We start from the raw sequence: 8,975 nt of genomic DNA on the forward strand, positions 1-8,975 counted from the left end.
ATCCTCCCAAACCCTGAATGGACAGGCCCAGATAGGCTGGTCCCGTGCTTACTCGACTTCCCAACCTTCTCGCCTTGGGTCTTTGGTCACCTACTCGGACCCGGACTTCGTGGTTCAGTCTTCCTAGACCTAGGCCCTTTAGGAGTGGGCATCAGCCCTCTTAGGCATGGGCCCTACGGGAACGGGCCTTCCTTCACAATTTATATATTACGGCCTAATTCAGTTATAATGATCGAAATATTTTTCGTATATTATATTTACTTTTTTCTACTGTTGATTTTGATCTTTAATGGAAGTCTCATTCTGAATGTATCCAATTCCATGTATATATAAAAATAAATAAATAAAAATAAAACTTTTTTCAGGTGTACGTCCCCTTAAATAGTTTGTGTTCTGATTTATTTTTATAAATCATCTCATCTCATTTTATTGTTCATTACAACTTTTTCAAACTTTTAAATAAAATACAAAAATAATTCAAAATTTTCAAATTTTAAAATAAATATAATATTAAAAAATAATATTTTATTCAATTTTTAGTTTTTATCTCATCTCATCTCATATCATCTACGGAACCAAACAAACCTGAATTACGTTCAAACGAGCTAGGTCTCGTCGCACCAAAATTCATGTCTGCATGGTGATGCACCAAGAGTGGGGCTCATCTGCCGCCTCACTCTTACCGCTGGGCGTACCGCCCAGTATTTTTTTTTCATATTTTTTAATACATTTAAATATTTTTTAAAAAAAAAAATACATCATTACATTTAAAATCACTTCCTTCATCATTCCGTAAAAAAAAATAAAAAAAAATACTAAACAGTCAAACCGAGCGGTACCTTTGGGGTGGCAGACTAGCATTAGTCGATGCACCAAATGTGGTTTTCAGTAGCTTTGTTTCATGCCATTGCTGGCCTGTGGCCGAATCGTCTTTTTTGTGGGCTGCTATGAACAGTTTTATTAAATCTCTGCTGTTGGGGTCCGTCAGAGAGGGCCTTGAGGTAGTGCCTGACTTGCCCAAATTTATTTTTTAGGGGCCCATGATTTCTTTTTCTTTTTAAATTTATTTTAGTTGGCATGGAAATGAGTTGTTAACATATATTGTTCTTCTGTTTACACTTCAAATAGATTCGAGAAAAAGAAATGAGAGGACTGTGGGCCAATGCTACAACCAACAAATCAAATTTTTTAGATATATAATATCACAACCCACATGTTCTGTTCATTTAGTGCTCTTAAAGCTGCCTCCTACCCTCAAAGTTGCCGAAAAGTAGAGCTATTTTCGGTTATTTTTGGCTTGTCGTTTTTTTACTCTTTAGAACTAAACACGTGATAATATGGAAATGATGTTTGGTTCATGAGTTTATCTTTTTGAAGTTATTATATTGCTTTGATATTTTATTTTATTTATTTATTTTTAATAGTTAAAGAAGTGATTGTTGGAAGAAATCATGATTTGGAATAACCAAATCAATCACTAAACAAAGGAAATAATATTCTCCCACTTTATGTGAACCTATTAGGAAGTAATTAAATAGAGCAAAATATAAACATAAAAAACACACACAGATAGAAGCAATTTTTACATGAAAAACCTCCTTGGTGTTGGAGGAAAAACCACAGGATCGTAGTCCACCCAAATCTCCACTATCAACAAATAATGAGTATACAACTATTCTCTCTAGATAGAACTATAGGCATGCAATCAACAATAATCTCAATAATCACTTTCTTGGCAACCAAACAATATGATTAGGAGAGACCTCACCAAAAATGCATTACAGTTCACGGCCCTCTACACCAGAAGTATTACTCCAAATCTGATCTCCACCATTCAGATTGTAGAGCCTTGAGTTCTGAATGTGTCTACAAAATTTCAGCTCAATTGGACCAAAAACGACTCCAATCAAAGCGTATGATTGAAGCTGGACGAGCTCCTCTATTTTGGCTTGTGTCTTTTCCTCTCCCAATAGCACTCCCACATTTTTCACTTGTTCTCTCTATTCTAATAACAACAACACTTAGGTTTAAAACCTAATTCATCTGGGCCTAAACTCTCTCTCCATATGAGCTTAATGGACCCACATGAGCCATCCTACATATAGGAGGGAACCCAACACAACAAATCTCCCCCTTTTCGACTATGAGGGAGGACTCATCATCCCAACAATTGAGCAACAAGTCTCAAGCTTCTCCTTTGTTACAACCTTTGTTAACATATCAGCACCATTATCATTAGTGTAAATTTTTTCAAATTCTAACAACACACAGAGACAACCCACTCTACCTTATGTTCGTCCTCCATGGCTTTTACATAACACTCGGGCTCTCCCCCGTCAGTCATTAACACATCCTTGTCTGTAGAATACCGAGTGGAAGGACGTCGGTCTTTGATAGACCTTTTAAGTGGAACATTCGTTGGTATCTCTGGTTCTAGAAACTAATCAAGGGTCTCATTTTGTAAGGGAGCATCTGCATCACTTGGACTCTATTGGTCATCTTGAACAACATGTTCAACCTGTGCTGGCAAATCTCTCAATAGCACCGGATCCAAGTTAATTGAACCATCATTGCATTGAAACTCTGCTCTATATGTCTTCTCAATATCTTGTATGGTTTGATCTTCAATAAACACAATGTCTCGATTTCTCACTAGTTTATTGTCAACTGGATCATATAATATGTACCCAAACTCATCCAGACCATAACCTAGAAAGATGCACTGTCGAGTCTTCATATCTAGCTTAGACCGCTCATCCTTGGGAATATGCACAAATGCTTTACAATTTACATCCAAAGACACGTAAGTGATCGTAGGTAACATCCTTGCCAGACCAAACTCTGTTTGGTACATCAAGCTAAAAAGGAACACATGGTGTGAGATTAAGAACATCTACAACTGTATTCAAAGCCTCACCTCAAAAAGATCCAAGCAATTGTGCTTGTGAAAGCAAACATCTCCAATCAGTGTTTTGTTCAATCTCTCAGCTAAACCATTCAATTGAGGAGTCTTTGGAGGTGTCTTTTGATGTCGAATACTTTACTGTCTGCAATAATCATCAAATGCACCTGAATACTCTCCCCAATTATCAGTTTAGATGCACTTAAACTTCTTTCCAGTTTACCTCTCAACTAAGGCTTGAAACTGTTTAAACATATCCAATACTTGATATTTTCTTTTCAAGATATAAACCCACGACTTTCTTGAATGATCATCTATGAAAGTCACAAAATACACAAAGCCGCCAAGTGTTCTTGTCTTCATAGGGCCACAAACATCTAAATACACTAGATCAAGTATATCTGACCTTGAAGGATGAGAACTTTTGAATGAAACTCTATTCTACTTCCCTGCCAAACAGTGAGTACACATTTTCAAAGGTGCACTCTTCATTCTAGACAGAAAATTCTTTTTAGCCAGTATAGCCAAACCTTTCTCACTCATATGGGCAAGTTTCTTATGCCACAATTGTACTGTGAGCTCATTCTCCATAACATTAAAATGCTATTAGAGAGCCTTCCTTGTAGCATGTAAAAGGTTGAAAACTTCTTTCCTCGAACTATAACTATAGCACCCCTTGTAAGTTTCCATTGCCCATTACAAAAGGTGTTGCAATACCCTTCTTCATCAAGTTTACTTGTAAAAATCAAGTTCAAACGAATATCAAGAATGTGCTTTACATCTCTAAGAACGAACATCATGCCATTATTCGTTTTCAAGCACACATATCCAATGCCAATGATTTCAATCAAGCCACTATTATCCATCGTTATCATGCCAAAGTCACCGAGTATATAATTTGAGAATAAATCATTTCGTGGTGTAGTATGAATGGAGGCACCATTATCAATCACCCAGTTAGTTTCATGAGAAACAATATTTACAACATCATTATCATCATAAACAATGAAGAAGTCTTCAGTAGTAATGGTAGTAACTTGATCATCATTCTTCACTTGTTCTCTTTATTTTAATAATAACAGCACTTATGTTTAAAACCTAATTGTCTAGGCCTAAACCCTCTCTCCATGTGGACTTAATGGACTCACATGGGCCATCCTCCATATAGAAGGGAACCCAACACATCAGTGACTATTAGTGAAGTAGTATATTTTTTTTTATTTTTAAATTTTTTTTAAAGATATTTAAAAAATGTTTGAAAGAAAAAGAAAAAAAATAAAAAGTGCAATTTACATTAATGGTAAGTTTGAGGGGACAAAATCACGAGGCTGAGTAGCAGCACTCGTGTTAAAAATGTCTACTATTAGATATTAGTAAATTACACTACTATATACATATTCACATATATATGGATGTATTTTTCCTTCGCAAATCTCTTAACCACGTAAAGGGTAGGGAGAATTCGCCACCCAATTCATTGTGTGGCAACAAGAAAGAAGGGTTTTTGCCATTCGAGTATAGGAAGAATTTATCACTAGTACTCGTAAGCAAGCTATGAATTCAGCTCACAATTTTGAGTTTAGATTGAAGGATTCAACCGTTTAATTAATTGAATAGGACAGATTATAGTTTCTTCATATATAATACGATTCATAGTTGATATGAGTACTCAAATTCTTACTACAATACAAATTTTCCATATTAATTAAAATTAAAAAAAAAATCATTATTTTTCTTGTAGTTTAATAAAGTGTTGCGCTGAGTTGATAAAATAATCATTATTTCTCCTTGTTGGATTGATTGCCTTAGCAGTTTGTCTTTCCCAACCAATGTAACATCACCCTTCACCAAAGGTTGAGAAGCCTTCAAACCAAAAATATTTTAGGCTCCGATGCAACATCCTACCTACCTACTTACACTTGAGAAATAATGAGATTAAAAAAAAAATGCTTCTTAGGGTTAAAAAAGTATTTTGATTCTATTGTATCGTCCGATAGCCCCTACTATGTTGGGTTGCAAAAAATGAAATGAGAAAATAAAAGAAAAAAAATATGTTTTCTCTGTGGCCTTCGAATTGCTCCCAAATTTTGAATCAATTCTAGAGGAATTTGAGTAGATAAAGATTTTAAATTATTGAATAGGAAATGCTACTATGTCTTATAATTTATATCATTCATTTTATTTGTGGTGTCACGTGACTTATTAAAAAAATTATAAACATAAATATAAAAAAATAGAGAAAATTTCGAGTTTTAGTCTTTTTTTTTTTAGGTACCATTTTATTTTGAATATATATATTTAAACTTTTTTAATAATTCACGTAACACTATATTATAATATCACGTCAAGAAAATAAAATAAAAGATATAAATTAAGAGATATAATAACATTACTCTAAATAAATTGAGGTCTTATCAGTTGACTTGTCACTCAACTGGTATACTGAAAAAGTGGAGGGTAAAGCCGTGTGTTCTAATCCCATGGAGAAGTTCTCTCTATAGAAATTAAAAAAAATATATAAATAATTGAGCTCTTGCAATAACTCTGCTAACAAGGTTGCAAGGTGTGAAATCTATTAACGGCTCGTTTTTAAATATTTTTAAATATTTTATTCTTAAACATCATTTAAATATAAAATATTTTTAATTTTAATTTTTAAAATTTTTTATTTAATCATTACTTAATCATTATAATTTTTTCAAATTCATAAATAAAACACAAAAAAATAAAGATTATGATACCCTTGCATTTCTTGTACTACTGCCTTACCATTCAATTTTTTTTTTCTTTTTGCTTTTTGAATTTGGATTGAAAATCTAAAAAAAAGAAAATACCTTCTTACATTATCTAGAAAAAAAAAATTCAATCAACCAACAGAATCATGTAATTTAATTAAAACATTCTAACTCAAACATTCTAACTCAAAATCTAATAAAACATTTTAACTCAAACAATTTAACTATTATTCACAAATATACTGAAATATTATAAGTATCCAATCGGACCCTAGCATTTTATTAATGGTTGGTCGATAAAATATGGGTTTTTTTTTTTCCAAATTATATATTTCAACTTTTCAAGTAATGATATTAAATTATCCAATACTTCATATCTATTTTTGTTAATTGGTGACACTTAAAGAAAATGTATAATTCTTCCTTTTTATAATTTATCTCCTCCAAAACATATGCATAAATTAATAGCAACTTAAAGGACCATGGTTACTTGTAGCGGGGAGATCAGAAAGGGCATAACGAACCATAAATTTTTTTTAAAACAAAATTGAAAAATTTTATATATCTATATGAATTTGTTAATGGATTGTCAAAAAAAAAAAAACGTCTAATATAATGTTAAAGCAATTAAATTTAGTGAAGATTAGGTCGGTGGGGTTGCCGGTTGGGGACCAGCTCTATGTATATATCTTTCCAAAGTCGAGAGGTCAATTCGTCGCATAAAGTGTCAACAGAGACACGACTCTTGGAACTACTTTTTGTGTAGGCTTTCGGTGCACTCGTGCTGAGCTATAAAACATCATCAAAAATAAATAAATATGGCCATTTTTTTTTTTTTTTTGAAAAACCTTATCTCATTGATTAAAACATGATCATAACAACTGCTAAATACATGGAGGTGTTTCCTCCATACCACTATACATTGAGATTCTGTAGTAGACAAAGCATCTTTATCTAGAGTATGTGCTATTACATTGCCTTCTCTATGGATATGATTAACAGTACATACATCAAAACATAAGATAGTAGATCTGATTTCTGATATGATCAAACCAAAATAACTCTCATCAGCTGGTTGTTTCTGAATATCCATTACTACTTTTTTGGAATCACCTTCTAAAATTATCTTCCTCATTCCTAGATGAACTCCAAAGTTTACTACTGTAATAGCTCCTATTGCTTCTGCTAACAGTGGATCATGAAGTAGAGTCTGTTTCTTTCTCATGGTGGCCAATAAGTTGCCTTCCTCATCCCTGACAGCTATACCAATTCCAATCATACACTAACTTTTATTGACTGCCACATCCCAATTGATCTTGCTAAATCCTGGTGGTGGTTTCTGCCAAGTACCAGTTCTTGTTGTATTGTTATTAACTCTGTGTGATGCCCTTGTTTCCATTGTCTCAATATCTTGTAACATTTGAATCACCTTGATCTATACTGATTTAGGATCAATCAATATGTTTTTAAAAATAAATTCATTCCTTCTCCACCAAAGATTCCATAAGGTTAGGGACAGTTCTTCTATTTTTTTTTTCCAGTTTACTGAACATATCTTCAAGTAGTACCTTTAAACTCTTGCATGATACCTTGCTCTTTTGGATCTTCATTGAACATTGTCCTAGGATATCATTTGCAGAGAGACATTCCCATAGAATATGTTCTGTGGTTTCTGGTTCTTTTAAACAAAGAGGACAAAACTGATCTTCTAAAATCTTTTTCTTGCACAAGTTGACATTGGTAGGAAGAATGTTGAGGCAGGCTCTCCACAGGAAATTCCTTGCTGTAGGAGGGATATCGAGTTTCCATATTCTAGTCCAGCCTTCTGCAATGTAGGGATTTTGTGAGCTTTGTCTAATTTTCCTTTCTTGAATCTCTCCTTGTAGATAATAAACACTTCTAATAGTAAAAATGTTATTTTTTGTACTTGTCCATATCAATTTATCTGCCTTGTTGTGTAAGCTAATTGGAATTTGGCAAATTGTTTCAGCATCTTCAATTGAGAAAACTTCTTTTATCAGATCACAGTTCCATTCCCTTTTTTCCTCACTGATTAATGCCACTACCCTTGCATCTGTTCCCAGCATATTCAATCCACTTTGAGGCATAAAAGTAATAGGTTTTTGCATCCATTTATCTGACCACATTCTTACTGACTCACTATTCTCAATCCTCCACAAAGTTCCCTCCTAAATCAAGGATCTAGCATATAAAATGCTCCTCTAAATATAGGATGGAGAGCTACTTAACTTAGCATGAAAAAAATCAGAGTTGGGGAAGTATTTATGAAAAAAATAAATATGGCCATTTGATCAGACAGTGAACTAGTCATTAAATTTGAACTATCACTACTGTACATAATTAAATACACACGTGTGTGTATATATATATATATATAGAACAGTGCAAAGTGGCTGCTGAAAAGATGTGGCTATACGAGTAGGCCACTGTTATAAGTGAAGTAGATAAAGTTTAGTGTCATTTACTTTTAGTAATTTATTGTAATATGAGAAAAATAATGTTATTCTTTATCTTGAATTTATCAAATTTCAATAGATAATATGGTGCGTTTTTTTTATTATTATTATTGCTAAATGAATGGCTAGACATAAGAGTTATAATAAATACTTTACTCACAAACAGACTATGCAAAAATAAATTTATAAAATGACATGGTTTTATATGATATGTTAAATTGTAAAGTTACTTTTATCGTAAAATATATAAAATAGATCATACTAAGCAACGTCAGTTTATAGATTTATTTTTATATATTCATTTTATGTTTGTAACACTTCTTGTAAGTTATTACCCTCTTAGAGGATTGAGTAATGCTAGGTACAGTCTCTAAATGGAGACTGCAATGCAAGTCTAGGTAATTTTAGCTTTAACTTTTTTTAAAATTACAAAACTATCCCTCTTAAAATGATATTTTTTCTCATTTAATAAAGAGTCTGCACACTTGGAGACTGCAAATAAAATTTCTCTAGAGGATTACACAAGCATAAATTGGGGGATATTTATACAAGGCATGTCAAATTTTATGCATAAAAGAACATTTAAGCTAAATTGTGAACCATTATATATATATATATATATATATATATATATATTTCCGATAATGAAGGAATAATATATAGTTTGTGCATACAGTGATAATACAAGAAAGTTTTGGCGAGGATGACACAGGAGCATAGATTGTGAATCACTGTGAATACGAGGAGAGCACGCTTTCAAAATTGTCATCAGAGTGACTAGAAATTTTCCCCTCTACTGAAAGTTGTTTAGTTTGGGTATTGAGAAATACTTTACTATTATTTATTAATTTATTATTATTT

The sequence above is a fragment of the Juglans microcarpa x Juglans regia genome, chromosome 5S (genome assembly GCF_004785595.1).
Source record: "Juglans microcarpa x Juglans regia isolate MS1-56 chromosome 5S, Jm3101_v1.0, whole genome shotgun sequence".
Lineage (NCBI taxonomy): Eukaryota > Viridiplantae > Streptophyta > Magnoliopsida > Fagales > Juglandaceae > Juglans > Juglans microcarpa x Juglans regia.